Raw genomic sequence first — 16,648 nt, 5'->3', positions numbered from 1 at the left:
ACCCGGGACCTCGGCAGCTTCCAGGAGGGCAATAAAAATAGAAACTGAGACTCGGGGAAGCATCACCATTGCTGTGGGTTTATGTGTGGATACCAGAAAGAGTTGCAGATAAACATGTTATTAGGTTAAATAAAAATAAAATGCATTCTAGAAAATGTTTTGAAATTTATCACATAATTAAGCTATTAATTTAATGGTCTTTATTATTTGGGTTGGAAATTCACATGGGTCCTCATCTCGTTCCCTTTATTGAACAACGAGCTCATCATACACAGTCATTATGCATTTTCATAAACATTTGATGAACAATAACTGTGAGAAACATAAAATATTGTTTTTGTCCTTCAACTGTAATGACCATATGGAGACGCGTTTTGCATCGGAGTCAGCAGTTGCGGTACATCCTCGTTAATAACAGCTCTTGCTATTTTTACTGTTTACAGCACAAATGCAGCCCTTTATGGGGGGGAAGAAGGATTTAATCTGCAGGGTCTTTGCAATGATTTGTAAGAGAGATGCTGTGCCCACATTCCTCTGTGATTCAGTGCAGGCTATAATTACTCAGTATTCTGGACAGCTCTCTTACAAGATGTCAATTTATGTGTAATCGGAGCGAACGCGGCAGCTGGGGACGTCTCAGGCCTCTCCCCCTGCACACACACGCATGGTTTCCTTAGGTTTGCAAAGAAAATATTTTACAAGGCGATGGAGCGAGGTCTTGCCCTGGAGCAAGTGGCCGAGTGAGTACACGGCCTCGTCGGTGCCCAAGGCATCCCTGACACAAGTTGCTGGCTTGCACGAACACCTCGTTCTGCTTGTGCTCACCAGGATGGGGATCGAGCTGTTCCCTTGGCCTCCCCTCACTTCAGCTGCCCCACGTTTATTCTTGCTCCTTGACTGCTGTGGAAAGGACCCTGGTGCTGCACTGGTGAGGACAGGAGGGTTGCGTCGTGCTGGGTGATTGCCGTCATGCAGCAAGGCTGACGCACGTACGGGGTGCCGCGGGATGGCTGTCAGCCACGGGGAGATGGCTGGCTCTGGTTTCTGCCGGCAGCAGGCTCGGCTCGGGGTTGCACCAGGCTGAGCAGCCCCCGGGGCTGGCTGGGGTCCCTCCCAGCTCCTCCGCTCCCCTGCTGCAGTTCAGCTCCTGCTGCCCCAAGAGGTCTGAGCTGTGCCCAAATTCTGGAGGAGGGACACTGCTGTGCTGCCCGTAGCAGCTGAGGGTTTACTGGGAGCCTTCCCCAGCACGTTCCTGTGCCAGCAGTGCCCGGACACACCATCTGCAGAAGCACTTGTAGGGTGAAAAGAGACCCCTCCGACCATGACCATCCCTCAAAGGGGCTTTTCCCCACAGCCCAGGGCATCCCAGGGTCTGTCTGATGCAGAGCAGCTTTGTCCAGGGAAAAGGGCTTCTGCACAGGAGCCCAGTCTGGACCCAATTCCTCCAGCCCCTTCTGAGCCTGAGGAGGGACGTGGTTTGCACCAGAGCCGCTCCACAAAGAAGAGGAGGCAGGAGGGTAACCAAAATCACAGCAAAATGTGCCGCCTCTTGCCCCCCTCCCAACGAAACACCCGGCTCTCCTGCCCAAAGGAGGCTCCACAGCAGAAAATCACCTGGCAGGAGCAGGCAGGAGAGCCTGCAAAATCCGGAGATGGATGTCCCAGGGCCTGGATGCCTCTGGCTCACCGTCTGAAGCATTAATAAAGTTTTTCCCAGGGCAGGACACAGATTCAGACACAACACTTCCCCTTCAGCGCCGAGTCCCGGACCGGTGTCGGCCCCGCACGGATTTATGGCTCCCTGCACTCGTAAATGTCGGCACCGCTGGTGATGGATGCAGGAGCCGAGAAGCGCTCCCCCCCCCACTCCCCCCAACTTCGGGAGATTTCTTTATTTTTTTCTGATCTTTTACAACAGCCATAAACCAGCTGCTGATTAGTGACGGGTCTTAAAACTTTAGGCAAAAGCTGTTGAAATCAGCTTTAAGTGCTAAGCTTCTCCGAAAGCAGAGCAGCTTAACGTTTCCCTTTTGAGGTCACATCTGTGACGTGTGGCCCTCCGAGCCGCGGCCGTTGCAACGGCAGGTCTGGGCAGCCCCCGCAGCCCCGGGGTCAGGGACCGGCCCTGCCCTGTGCTGCTCACGTTGGTGGCACAAGCAGCAGCTGTCCCCAAACAGGGCCATGCCCGTGGCCCCGGGTCCCAAGCGGCAAAGGGCACAGCCCACCCTCCTCTCGGACCTGGGGAGAGATGCGAGGGGCAAGACAGCGTGCAGTGGTGGGCATCACCACCTCTCCCAGCAGCACAGAGGGTGTCCCCATCACTCTGGGCTGGTGTGATCCCCATGGGGACTGGCCATTGCTCCCCAGCCACAGTCCAGTGGTCCCAGATGATGGGCGGCATCAGGAAGGATGTGGGGTGCTGGGAGGACCTTCCCATCAGGACAGTTGTCACTGTCCCAAGGACATGACGGGGCTGGTGGTGGCCATTGTTTCTCGCAAGTGGGCTACTCCCATCACGTTTCCTCATGAGTTCATGGAGAATCATTTACTGCAGAGGCCACAACTTTGTTTTCTGTTGATGCAGACCATGGCTTCACACTTTGGGATACAAAATTGTCTCCTGGTGCCTCTGACTCCTCACCATCCCTGGCTTCCTTCCATCTTCCAGCTCCTGGGTGAATCCTTGTCCTCCATCCCAGCCTCCATTCACCAGTGTTGAGCTTTTCCTGGCTGCTAGCATGGGGCTGCACCCGCAGCCTTGGCCAGGCTGTCACAGCACCTCCAGACCTGTCTTGGTTTGTGCACCTCTGCCTCCTTGGCTCAAAGGGTTTTGCAGAATATATTGTCTCTTTTCCCACATTACATAAAGGTAGCAGATGGACGGATGGAAGGATGGATGGATGGATGGATGGATGAAGGGATGGGTGGACACACTGATGCTGCCTAGAGAGCAAGTGTGGCGTTTTGGGCACATTTCCTCTAGGTGATAACCAGTCTTTGCCCCACTTCTCTTGCATTCCCACTCCCCCTTCCCGTTACACTTTCCAGCTGTGCAGACCATGGGGAAAGCTCCCATGCTCAGTGCTGGCAGGTCCCCATCGCTCTCTCCGGTGGGGAGGAGGCTCCGTTCCCGCAGGATTGCTGCAGGGACCATCTGTCCCACACTGGGGCTGGGCACGTTCCCTCCCTGTCTGCTGCTTCTCTCAGGAACAGAAGTTAGTGAAGATTTATCATAGCACTAAACCTCAAATTGAGCACATTTGAAAGAAGAACAATTTATTCATCAAAAATATAGCTTCATTTTATCTGCAATTATTCTCAAGTTAAGGCCTCATTCAGCAAGCAGTTGGCTGAAAAAACAGCAACTTTTTATGTCTAAACCATCTCATTTTGACATTCCATCACAAAAAAAAAAAATACAGGAGGACATAGCCTACCCAGACAACATTTGGAAAGTTTCCTGGCTGTTTTTTTTCTACCAGAAAGTGGTGGGACTGGGGAAGTAGGGTGGGGGCAGTTCTTCCAGCCTTGCTTCTGACCAATATGGAAGGACCAGTGGGGCATCATGTGGGAGACCGCAATCACAAACAGTGTGGGTCATTGGTTTTGACATTAAAAGAAAAAAAGACAGTTGGCTGCACAAACACAAACTTAACAAACTTGTGGGGATGCTTTACTGCCAGCACGAGTCCCTCGGGGGGGGGGGCATCCTAAGGAAAAAAAAAGAAATACAGGGCTGCGGGAAGTTACTAAAAGAGAATATATTAGGTGCACAGCAGCTAAACATCCTGATGCAGAGGAACCACAGGACAACAGTAAAAGACCAATATTGCTGCATCAGGAGCACTTTAGTGTCCTGAAAATCAAAAAGGAATCCTATAAAAATGGGATGAGAGTATAAGGATGAGTGTAAAGGGAAAGCTCAAGCGCATGGGGGTAGAACGAGAAAGGCTAAGGAGCTAAGTGAGTTACAGCCAGCGAGGAGCGTAAAAAGCAACAAAAGAAGTTCCAGAAATACACTGGAAGTGCAATGGAGAGAAAACAATCAGCTCTCGTGTCTTGTGTTGGAGAGAAGAAGAAAAGAGATTATATGGAGAAGTAAACAGTGCCTTCCTCACCATGGTTTTCGCAGTATAAGGCTGTAACCAGTATCTAGGGCAATTATCATTAAGGAGGGGATAGGAGCTGAGGTCCATGTCAGGAAGGAAGCAGTTACAGGATGCCGAGATAAGCTCGATGTGTATGAGTAGTCAAGGGTCAAGAAAAATTACCCTGGAAAATTTAAGCAAGCTCTGAATGATTAGCAGTAATTTGTGACAAATTTTGAAGGCTTGAGAGATCCCAGAGGAAGGGGAACACAGAAGTCTATCTGTAAAAAAAAAAAAAAAAAAGAGATTAAGAAGTTGGGGAGTTACAGATCTGCCAGCCTAGCTTCAGTTCCTCGAAAAATTTTGGAACAAATTATTGAACGATCCATTTGTAAACACCTAGAGGACAATAATGTGATAAAAATAAAGAATGAAAACCAGCCAACACAGTTTTATCAAGAACGAATCGTGTCAGGGTGATCTAATTTCCCCCTTTGCCAGGGTAATTGTTCTGGTGGGGGAAGAGGCAGCAGTGGGTGTGATAGATCCAAGGCAGAACCTCTGCTGCCGTCCTGCCCGGCGTTCTCATAAACCAGGCAGGGAAACACAATGAGAGAAAACCCCGGGAGGTGGGGAAAACTGATGCAAACTGGTGCTCAAAGCGAAGCCAGCCGTGCTTCGCTGGCAGGCCAAGGGTGGGCTGCGAGGGGGCTGGCAGGGTCCGTCCGGGGGGGCTGGATGCCTGGCTGGTGGGCACGTCAAAACGCGGGGGTGACACCTGGGTGGGTCCCCAAAGCCACAGGGGATCCCCAGTCCCCCGGCAGACGCTCAGCAGTGCCAGGTTTCCCTGGGGAAGGAGGACAGGGGCCAGGTAGGCAGCAGCCGTGCAAAGAATGCAAATAAACCCCCCGGGAGGGGGCTGAGGGACCTGCAAGCCCAGCGGTGAGACACCCACCGGCAGCAAGACCACGGGGCTGGGGGGGTCAAGCACCAGATCTTCGGAGAGATGCTGCAAGCGGGAGCGTCCGGAGGAGAGTCCCAGGACGGCTGTGCCCAGCCCTGCTGTGCCCTGCTCAGCCCTGCGTGCCTCCCTTCCAGCACCAAACCCCGTCGGGAGAGCTGACACCCTTCTGCAGCCCCTTCAAAACATCTGTGAACTGAAGAGATTCCTCTTAACTGGGCATTTCAGGTGATGGAAAATACATGGCTTTGACTAAGCCCTGTTAAATATAGATATATATGTATATATATTCAGATGAAAAGGATCTATTATTATTTTTTAATTAAGGTTCATGCACTAAATTAAAAATTCAATTCTCTCTCCAGCCCCACTCTTGAGCCTCCTGGCTTTTAAGGAGCGATCAGCAACAGCTTCATCTCCGTCTGCCAGCTCAGCACCGGGGCAGCACAGGAGGAGCCGTGGTCTCAGCAGCAGCATTGGTCCCATGCAGGGCCACGAGCCCCAGGTAGACACCTCGCTGCAAAGAGGGGTGATGCTGCGTGATGGAGCTCCCAGTTTGAACCAGTCCAGCACAAAACAACGGGAACAGTCCACAACCCCAGAGAACAGATGGGTGAGCTCCAACCCCACCTTGTCTGGGCAGATGGTTTCCAGAAGGGCTCCCCCAAAAAGCTCCTCTCTGGGCAGCCCCAAACAACAACAAGCGTTTGAATCCACCCTGCAACCTTTGCTTCCCTGTTTGCTCCGCCACTGTTGAGACCTGAGAAAATACCCCGTTCTCAGAACAAAATATTGCAGAAAACCAAAATGACACAACCTTGGACTTCAGTGTCGTGCATGCAGCCCCTCTGCCTGAAGAGGCTTGACGGTTTGGACCAGGAGGAAAGTGTGATGCTGCAATGTTTCTTTGGAGGGGGAAAAAAAAAAGAAAAAGGGACGACTTTTATTTTTAGAAGTTTTAGCAGCCAAATTGTTGTCAGGCCGTCTGTGCTCTGCTGAGCAACACACAGCGTTGGGCACAGCCAAGAAGAGTTTTCTCACAGAGCAAAATGTCATGATAAAACCAGGTTTAATCAGAATCCCAGCACCCTTCACAGAAAAAAAAAATGCCAAATTTTGGACAAGCTGTGTATTGTTTATCACCTTTTTTGTCACCATGATCCAGTAATGGGTGGAGAAATGTGGCACTGCGCCTGAACTGTTGTTTTCTGTGGGAACATACCACATTCCCCACTGATGCCCTCTGGTGATGCTGAACATCCAAGAGGGGGTCTGGGAGGTTAGTTCTTCTCTTCCATCCCCTACCACCACTCAGCATGGCCCTTCATTGTTGTCCATCCTCTGCAAGTGGAGATGCTTCCAAAAAACCCAGGAAAGGGTGTGGACCATCTTCTTATTTCTCTTTGTTTTCTCGTCTTGGACATTTGCCTCTTCTTTCCAGGGCTCAGCAATCTCATTACAGGCTCACAGAACTGCTGAGGTTGGAGGAACCTCTGGAGATGGTCTAGTGCATCCTCCTGCTCAGGCCACCTAGAGCAGGCTGCTCAGGGCCATGTCCCATTGGGGTTGTAACATCTCCAAGGATGGGGAGTGCTGTTTCTCTCATGACAAGCTCCAATGGCTTAATCATCTTCACAGCTCTTTGTTGGACTCAGTCCACTATGCCAACGTCTGTCTTATGGGAGCCCACAACTGGGCGCAGCACTCCAGATCCCACCTTGCTTGTCTTTAAAATAAAACTAGCTCTCCATGAATTGCTTGCATCAGAGAGCCAGGCTGTGGGATCTGCATCTGTCCTGGAGAGAAGCTCATGACCATGGCTGTCCCTGTATCTGCCTGGCTGTCAGCATGGGGCCAGGCTGGCAGGTTGGCAGCATGGCCAAAGGGACGCTTAAGCCCAGGAAAGGGCAGCACCCTCAGCCTGTGCCAGCCCGAGGGTGGCCCTGCAGGCACAGGGAGGGCTCGGCAGTGCTGCCCTGCAGCTGCCGTGCGGGCACATGGCACCTGCGGAGGGTTTGCCAAGCCCATCCTTGACACCAACTCCCAGGCACATCCCAGGGGGAATTTATCGCTTCAGATCACTCATAAATGCCAAGTCAGTGTGTGATGGATGGGCCGGGAGCTCCTCCCAGGATGCTCTCTGCAGCAGCTCCAGCAACCGTCCCTGGGAGCAGCAATAAAATGCCATTGCCACACACACTCCCATGGATGCACACACATGCACACACACACACTCTTGTGCACAGCCCTGCGTGTGCACACACCTAAACCCCCCACCCCTTCATCCCACACACGTAAAGACACTGGTGAAGCTGGCAGACAATGTGCTTGGGAGGAGGGCTTGTTCAGAGAGCTGCCATGCCCCGTTGCGTGTGAACAGGGACGGACCCCGTGTCTCCAGCCCACCCCACTCTCCCAGCACCCTGCAGGACCCCTGCGTGCTGCCAGGCAGGGAAGAGCAGGTGGGGAGTAGGTGCAGCCACCCCAGGGCAGCCTGGCATCTCAGTGCGACTTGGTGCACCTACATCATTGCTCCTGGGAGAGCTTGCCAAGTCCCTGCCATCTCGCGATCGCAGGCTGGAGTGGAAGCAGAATTTTGCCTGCAGGAGACCCACACGCACCTTCCCCCTGTGCATCCCGCTGCCTGCAGACCCCAGGCTGCAGGGGAGTGCGGTGCTCAGGCTGGGGGTGAGGGACAGGGACATCTTGGCTGTAGCACAGCTGGAACCGAGATAACTTGAGTTTTTAAAGGGAATTGAAGGTCCCACAGTGCTGTGCCGGGGGGAGGAGGCCGCTCCAAGAGTGGCCGGCTTGGCCCTGGGCTGGGGGATGGTGGCAACCAAGAGGAAGCGGAACGGAAAGCGGGACAAGCCCCCCCCGTGCCCGCCTGCCCAGGCATGGCAGCAGGGAGTGCCCGGCAGCCTCGCTGTGCGCGGGGTGTCGGTGAAACACCCGGAGCATCTCCTGCGGCGGGGGCACCCGGCGGGAAACCGGGCCGGTATCAGAGGGCACCGGGGCTGTGCGGGGCCGTGCCCGGCTGCAGGGGGGGGAGGCTGCGGGGAGCCGGGTAGCGCTGCCGCAACCCCGCCACCCTCCCGGTACCGCCACCGCCCCCCCGGTACATCCACTGCCACCACCTCCCCGGTACCGCCACCACCCCCGCGGTACACACCCCCCTCCCCGGTACATCCCCCGCCCCGTACCACCACACCCCCCCGGTACATCCCCCCCAGGCACATCCCCCCCGGTAGATCCCCCCCCGTACCACCACCACCCCCGTACCACCACCCCTCCGGTACATCCCCCCCGGTAGATCCCCCCCCGTACCACCACCACCCCCGTACCACCACCCCTCCGGTACATCCCCCCCGGTAGATCCCCCCCCGTACCACCACCACCCCCGTACCACCACCCCTCCGGTACATTCCCCCCGGTAGATCCCCCCGTACCACCACCACCCCCGTACCACCACCACCCCCGGCACATCCCCCCTCCCGGTACCGGCGCGGCAGGCGGAGCCGCAGCGCCACCCAGCGGCGCCGAGGCGCTACCGCCGCCCCCCGCATCCTTCCCCCACCCCACCGGTACCCCCCCACCATGCCCACCCCCCTGCCCGCTCCCTGCCCGCCCCTCACCGCAGGCACCGCTGCCGGGCGCGCCCCCACCCCGTGTCCAGGAGGCGCCGCTGTCCCGGGTGGGTGCCGTGACCCACGGAGCAGCAGCAGCAGCGCGGCAGGCCACGTCCCCACGGCGGTGGTTTGACCCCCTGACACAGCTGCGCTCACCTCCCCAGGGATGAGCAGCTCTGAGCGGCCCCTTCCCGGCCATAGATGGGTCCCGGTGCAGCTTTGGCCTCCGGTCATCCCCTGCGTGAAGGAACCTGCCCGGCGGAGGGGGAACCAGAGCTGTCACAGGGCAGGTCGTGGGAGCCGTGTTTCTGTGTCTGGGTAAGCCACGCAAACCTGTTCTCTCCAAAATCCAGGAAAGGAGGTGCCAGGGTGATCCCTGGAGGGAAGGAGCCAACAGTAATCCCACACGAAGCGTGGCGATGGCTTCCCCCAACTTACCTCGGTTCTCATCTTCAACCTGCTTTTTCTCACCTCAAACTAGCTGCACTGCACTTAAATAAAACAAACAAAGACACGTTTTTAGCAATGAAAAAAAGGCTTAAGCATTTGGAATGACTGGGGTCCAATTTCCTTTTCCTCCTGTTCCTCTGCGGGTGAATTTGGTCTGCCTTTGGGCCCGTCACCTGGGGGCTTCCTGGAGGGGTCACTGGGTCACCGTGGAGTGCTGTGGGGTCCCTCCTGCTGCAGGGGAGCTCAGGAATCAGCACAGCCCATGAAGGTCCTTCTGCAGAGCTCCTCAAGCCTCGCAGGAGTGGGCTGAATTGTCCTCCTGGCCAGACCAGAGTGCAAGAAGTCACAGGAGGGAGATGGAGTCACACCAGTTTTCCAGCATGTTCCTTGTTAAAAGCAGCTTCACGTGCATCCCAGAGCCAGCGGCAACGCATAGACTTGTTGAGTAGCAGTTTGCTTTTGGTTGCCCACAACCAGAGCTTGCAATAAGATCGCAGCACCCCATTTCCACCAGGTGGGTATTCTGAGCTGTTAGGGTTGATCTGGTGCAGCAACGGATGGACAGCATCCGCTGCACACGACAGACAGAGGAGCAAAGCACTCTGGCCACTTCTGAGCTGGCTAGGGAGCGGGATGGGGTGATGGGACAGCCATCTCCACAAGATGTGAGGCCACTGCAGTGTCTGCTTCTGGAATATCCACAGACTCAGAGACAAGAAAACTTGGGGAACCCCAGAGAAAATCATCTGTCATGGTGGCATCACCTCTTACACCGGCAGAACATGACCTGGCCGGAGCAGAGCCACAGAATGGCTCTCGAAAACACAGAAGTAAAAATGTCAGCAAGAGGAACAACCTTTGTTGGGTCTGTCTGCCAAGTCCTGCCTGGATTTTCTCCAACTTTACACTTTAGGGCTGAAATTTTCCATCCCAGAGTCTTTTTCTTTCCAAGTTTCAGTGCAAACAGTCACAGCCAGAGGGACAAGGAGCGCTGAAGCTGGGGCAGCCGAACACCCAGAGAGGTCTGCTGGGGGGACGGTGCCCTTTGTCGGAGCAGCAGATGAGCTTTCAGGGAGTGAGTTCACTTTTTCCAGCTGTATCAGCAGCTCTAATGAGAGAAAATGACTTTGTTTGGCCTGCATTAAGAAGAAAAAAAAAAAATCAGTCACTCCAGTGGAAAGCTGTCACATCGCCAGCTTGTGGAACAGGGACTTGGAGTGTTGCCTTCTCCTGTCCTCAGGAAAATCTGCAGAAATTTGGACAGTGACGTTGAAAAATGATTTGAGTTCTCATACAGTCAGGGTGCAAGTTTTGGTGGCGGCTGCCAGCGCTGCTGTCCCAGGCCTGGTGTCCTCTCACCGTCCGTGGTGGGAGCATCCTCCAGAGCCCTGGGGTGGGCTTGGTCCTGGGCTCTCCTTCCTGCGGTCCTGGGGCAGCTGTCACAGCTGTGTGACAGTGGGAATGGGGCACAGGGATGGCAGAGCTGCGGGGCCTCTGGCATCTCAGGTCAGCATCCTCCTTGGAGGAGCATCAGATCAAGCCATGGCTTGAATTCCTCCCAGGAAGGATGCTCCCTTTGATACTTCCTCAGGCAAAAAATTAATAAATTACATATTAAAATGTGACCAGAAGGAACTTTGAATGTGTAAAATGAAGCCACGCAACCACCAGCATGAAAGACAGGATTCAGCCTTGAAAAAATCAGCCCTTCTGGGCAGTCAAATGCATCTTGAAGTGACACTGGCCATGCAGACGGTTTTTGGCACGCCATGTTCATCTCACAGGATGGGGAGAGCAGGAGCTGGGGAGGAAGGATGCCATCATCTGCACACCCTGCTCCGTCTGGTGCTGAAAACTGAAAGTGGGCAGCGAGTAAGGTAAGGGAAAGGGGGCTCTGGCAGCGAGGCAGTGAAATGTCACCCCGGAGAAACACCTCGGCTCTGCCCTTGCTCTCCTGGGAGCTGCAAAAGCAAATGGTGAAGCCCTCACCTGGGAAAGGTGAATACGACAGAGAAGCTAATGGGGAAGCAAAGAGCTGGTCTGGAGGGGTTGGGGGCACAGGGGTGGTGTCTACACAGAAGGTGTAAAGGGTGGAAAAAAATATGAGTATGTCAGCAAGGACCCACAGCCTGTGCAGTGAGCGAGGATACGTGGTTTCGGACGCGTGGTTCAGGGCTCTCTCCTAACGCCTGTGGAGATGCGAAAGCAGATGAACCCTCTTGGAGCATCCCCTGGCCCTGCGGTGCTCAGCCCAGCTCGGCGGCAGGGCTGGCCGGGAAGGAGGGGCAGAGACGGCAGGGGAGATGGAGGAGGACGGAGACACGGCGGATACGGAGCCTGGACGGGAGCAGATGGAGACGGAGCGCGGTGCCCAGCTGATGTCAGATGGCGGACGGCTTGCACGCTGGCACTGGCTGGGGAGGGAGGCAGGCAGGGCCAGCACTGGCAGCCAGCGGCCTCTGTCACTTTTCCCTTTTCCTCCTTAATTTGACCCGGAAGGCTCCCGTCCCCCCCCTCTCGGGCTGTGCCTGCCTGCCAGAGAGGTCGCAGTGCTGGTGGGAGGGCAGGGGACCACAGGGCCCCCGAGAAACCCCCTCTCCATCTCCGGGACCTGGCATGCCACTTGCTTCCAGTGCAGCAGGCTGAGGCTGGAGAGGTGAAATGACCCCAGAAAAGTCAATGTATTTTCTTTTTTTTTTGTTTTTTTTTTCTCTTTTCAGCCTTTACAGGATCTTGTGTTTGGAGAGAAGCATCAGGCCCTTTCTCTGGGTGTTCTCCCTTTGAGGGAGACAGCTCGGTGCTTCCCTGGGACAGGAGAAAAAGGGAAAAGCATGAAGTTTCCAACAAAGAATTTGCCTGTGGAAAGGGGGAAGGCAGGAAGACAACAACAAAAAAAGAAAACAGAACGGCTTTTCCCCTTTCCCTATGGACATCTGAGGAACACAAGGGGAAAAGGAACATTTTTCTTTCCACTTTGTTCCACTGGAAGAGAAGTCCAAGTGCCAGTCGGTGCTACTTGCCGGCAATTAAATACACGGAAATTTAAGAAGCAAAAATAAGTGACACTTGGGAAAAGACAAATATCAATTGGCTGCTGCAAGCCGGGAAGCGACCCATGCCCTGAATCAGACCGAAACCCGCCTGCGGAGAGGAGCCAGCTCTGGGCAGCGGACATCAAGGCTCTGCAACCAAATGGGCTTCACTCGGGCTGTAGCCACCATCAAATCGATGAGGTTTTGCTGTGAGACATCTCTGCATCCCCAGGCACAGTAATTAAGAGCATATTTTTAGAAAAATGAGCCACTGCATTAATCAATAAAGAACAACCAGGTTCTCAAGGGTAAGGGTGGCTTGACTTAATCTGCTACAGCCTTGAGAGCGCTGCTTATCCCGACCCCAGTGCTGTCTGGTTGCCCCCACGTCACTGCTCCAAGCCCCCAGCACACTGGGCTCCCCCGGGAGGTCTTGGGCCTGGCTCAGCACGGGGAGCCCAGCTCCATGGGCCTGGCCAGGCGAGGGCTGCGAAGAGGAGTGGAGGGGCCCTTTAGTAGCATCACCTGGGAGGAAGATGAGAGGTTTGGGAAGACGCTTGCTGGCGAGCTGTCCTTGGAGGCAACTGTCCCCAGGGACTGGCAGTCCCGGGCACACAGCTCCTGGGGCAGCTCTTGATGGGGAGCAGGAGGGGCACAGCCAGCCCCCCACCAAACGCTTCCGCTACCCCTGCTGCCTTCCACGCATCTCCGAGGACCTGCATCCCTGCTTCGTCGGGAAGCAGAGCCCAGCAGCCCCTTCCTCCGCCCAGCCCTGCCTCTGCCCCAAAGCGCTCCTCTCCCTCGCCTTCCCCTCCCCGCTGCTTTCCCAGGAATGCTCCCCCAGCACGAGGTGTTTAAATCATCTGTGAAGGGCTGGCTCCCTTCCAGGTGCTCTGGCATCCAGGCTCCATAAACAACCCACCCGCCAAGGGAGTCAGCTTGGAAAAAAGGCTTTTTATGTCTGTTCCCCAGACCCCACTTCCACAGAAACCTTCCAGCATGATCCTTTCTCAGCTGTAAGTGCGGCAAAATTGGTTCAGGCATTCCCTGACCTTCCTTTTCCCCCAGGCACACTCGTGGACATCTCACATGACCCACCTCCACTTGTGGATGGAAAACCAGAGAGATCCTCTGAAAAAAAAAAAGCAAACCCACAACTGATGTGGGAAGTCTGATGTGTCTTTCCCCGCCTTGGATATTTCCCAGGTGTTCTTTCAGAGGCAACCTCCTTTTTTTTTACAGCTTTGACCTTTATGGAGATAGGAATTCTCCTGGGTATTTTCTCATGGCTGCTGAGCCACACCAGACCCACAGGAACTCAGAGGGAGAAACTGGGAAGAGTTGACCATTCATTTCTTAGGCTGCAAGTGATTCACCAAAAATCGTTGGGATGCAAGTGGAAAATGCCTGGGACCAGAGCCCAGCCCAGCTTCCCAAATCCCGACCGCACTGCAGGAGCAAGGTCCAAGACGGCCGGGATGCTGTAAGATGTGAGGGGGGAGTCCCCAGCATCCCTTTCCACCGGCAGGTCTGTGGCTGAGCTGCTCTCGACGGGGCTCCCGACCCGCAGAAACACCCCAGGAGATGTGACTGCCCGGGTGACCACCAGCAAGTCCCCAAAACTCCCTACTCCTGTCCCATGGAGGCAGGACACGAGTGCTGCAGCCTCACCCTGCCTGCGCAGCACTGGGATGGGGATCATTGCTACCCCGGCTGCAGCAGTGAAACATCCAGGGGACTCTAGCACCAGGAGAAAGAGGAAGGACAGGGTTCCCCGGCTGCAGGAGGAACGGCCGGCTCCTCTGCCCGGCTGCCAGTGCGGCACAGCAAAGCGGAGCAGCGTTTGCAATGGTCCGTACTGCAGCACGAAGCAGAGCTGCCCCCAGGGAGAGTGACAGAGAGGGTGACAGGGCTGCTTGGAGGGGTTAGAGAGAACCAACTCGTGACCTAAATACACACTTTCCTAGTGCTGGGAGCTCCTGTGCACCCCAGGGGGGTTTATTCCCACCAGTGTGGATATTAGTGGGTCTGGGGGTCTCCCTGAAGAGTGGCATGGCGGGAGATGAAGCCTCTCGTGAAGAAAAATAACCCTCAACCAGATGATGAGCCACACATGGTTGCAATCTGGGAAGCACCATCCCCACCTCCACCTTCTCCCAGGTTTTGCCAGTGGGTCCACAGCAGACGGCTGGGGAAGGGCTTCAGCTCCTGGCCACCCCATTACATCCTGCTCCAAGGGGCACATTTAGCAGAACTAGATGCCAGCTGAGGGTCCGCCCTGTTCCCCACACCCCTGCCTGCTTACTGGAGGGGTGATGTCCCTCCCAGGGTGGATGCGGTTTGGAAGCGCTGGTGCTGGGCACGAGTCGGGTATATGATCAGTGTGAGAAATACCTGATGGAGGAGGATCTGAATCAGCACTCTCCAGGGAAACCACAGATGATGGATGCTGGGAGCGCAGGGTGCCAGGCATGGTGCAGGCTGCTGGAGCAGGCAGGGCTCGAGGGCTGGCAGAAATGTGGGACGAGGAGGTTCGAGCCCCAGTCCCGAGGATGGAGCTGGGCTGGAGGAAGAAGAGGGTGGGGAAGGCTGACCCCTGCGCCCTGGTGATACAGCGCAGCCCAGTAGCCCCCAGCCTGCACACCTGTGCCCATTTCTGCCAAAAGGCAGGAGGAGCGATGTTCATCTCACAACTCTCCCTCCCAGGTGCCGTGAGCGGCTGCTGTTGCTTGTTGCCATCTGTTATTTTCGCAGTGTCAAAAATGTCTCGCCGCCAAGCACTGGCCCATGAAATATGCATGCCGTGGCCTCCCTCTTTCCAAACTGCCATCTCCTCATGCACTAAATCCCCTTCTTGCCTATTTGTCTCGCATTCAGATTTGTTTCTTTACATCTTATGGCTTCTCAAGCCATCAATAAAAGCCTCTCCCCAGCTCAGCGCCGTCGCTGGTGCGGTTGAGCGTGCCCGTTGAAGGACTCAGATGCATGTTAGCAGGCCTGGGACACGTTCCCTGCGAGGGATACAGCAGCATGGTCGTGTTCATGATGTGGGTACCCGTGCTGTGGGCTGGACCGCGCTTCCCACACCACACGCGGGCTAGCTGCAGCCACCGCAGCGGTGGTGGCAGACCTGAGGCATGCAGCATCCCCCCTGCACCAGCTGCATCTGCCTGGACGTGGTGGGGTGCGGGGACAGTGGCCTGAAGGGCATAAAGTCACAGCTGAGCTGCATCGGGAGCTGGTGGTCAGTGCTCTGCAGGGCCACGGTGCAGTGACCCATGGGCGCTTGGCACGGTCCCCACAGCTGCCTCGAGCATCCCTCAGTGGTCTCCCAACCATCAACGGGACAGCCAGCTCAGGGATCCCCTGTGCTTTGGGAGCTGCCATCCCAAGATAAACACCATCAGACTTCACTGCCACCAAAATGTGGCTTTTTCACATTTCATCTTTGTGTCTGGATCTGAGACTAAAGTTTCTCTGGAAATCCAGACCCATTTGTGCACCACAAAGTCCCCCGTCCCAGCCTGGAGGATTTGCCGAGGCCAGGGTGCTGCCAGCTCTGTGGCACAATGGGCCACGCTCAGAAACGTTCCCTTGCTAAGACCAGGCAAGTATTTCCCCGGGGGTGATTGATGCTGTTAGAGCCTTTCAAGGGAATTTTCTCTGCAGCACCTGGGTGAGAAATGAGCTCCCTGCCACGGCAGGAGGGTCTGGCTGTAGCTGATGGTCAACAGAGTCACGGCTCAACCTGGCACCACTGAGGCTAAAAAAGCAGCAAAAGTTATGGCTGATTAAAAGTTTTTAATTGCAGCGGTAGTATCTGCTCCCCAGGTTTTAATGTAGCTTGGTGCAACATTGGCTTTTTTCTTCAACAGGAGTTTAAACTGCAGCCTGAGACTTCACTTGCGCAACCTCTTCCTGGCAAGGAACTTCAGATTAATTATTTTGCTCTGAATAGGACAAAATAGTTAATGCAGGAAATATTTAGAAGGAAATGGATGCTTTTTCATAGCTGACTTTTTACCCAGCTTTGTTAGGGGCAATGCCACTGCCTGGCTCTCACCATGGAAGGATGGGACATCCCAAAAGGAAACCTTGCAAATGAGCGCAAGCAACCTCCATGGTTTCACGGCTAATTACAGCAATGCCTGTGCAGGGGTGTGGAGGAAAAAACATTTGCTGTAACTAATTTTTCCTGTACCACTGGCCTTGTGGTATATGTATCTCTGGCCAGACTTTTCCAGTGGTTACAGTTTGCTGGACTGGGGGTTGCTTTGGAAAAGAAAAATTTTGCATCGCGACTGCCAGAGCCCTCTCAAAGCTCCGGGCTCTTCCTCCCCACCCCACTCAGGACGTGGTATCCCACCCCAGCAAACCTCGCAGGCCTGTTGCTGCCTGCTGCCCTCCTGCCTGGCCGGTGCTGCCTGCGCTGAGCATCCCCAGGCACAAGGTGTCACTGAGGAGCTGGGTTTGGGCAGCGGCTGCACC

This window comes from Grus americana, chromosome 16 (genome assembly GCF_028858705.1).
Source record: "Grus americana isolate bGruAme1 chromosome 16, bGruAme1.mat, whole genome shotgun sequence".
NCBI classification, from domain to species: Eukaryota; Metazoa; Chordata; class Aves; order Gruiformes; family Gruidae; genus Grus; species Grus americana.
The sequence above is the reverse complement of the archived record's forward strand: the minus strand, read 5'-3'. Positions refer to the sequence as shown.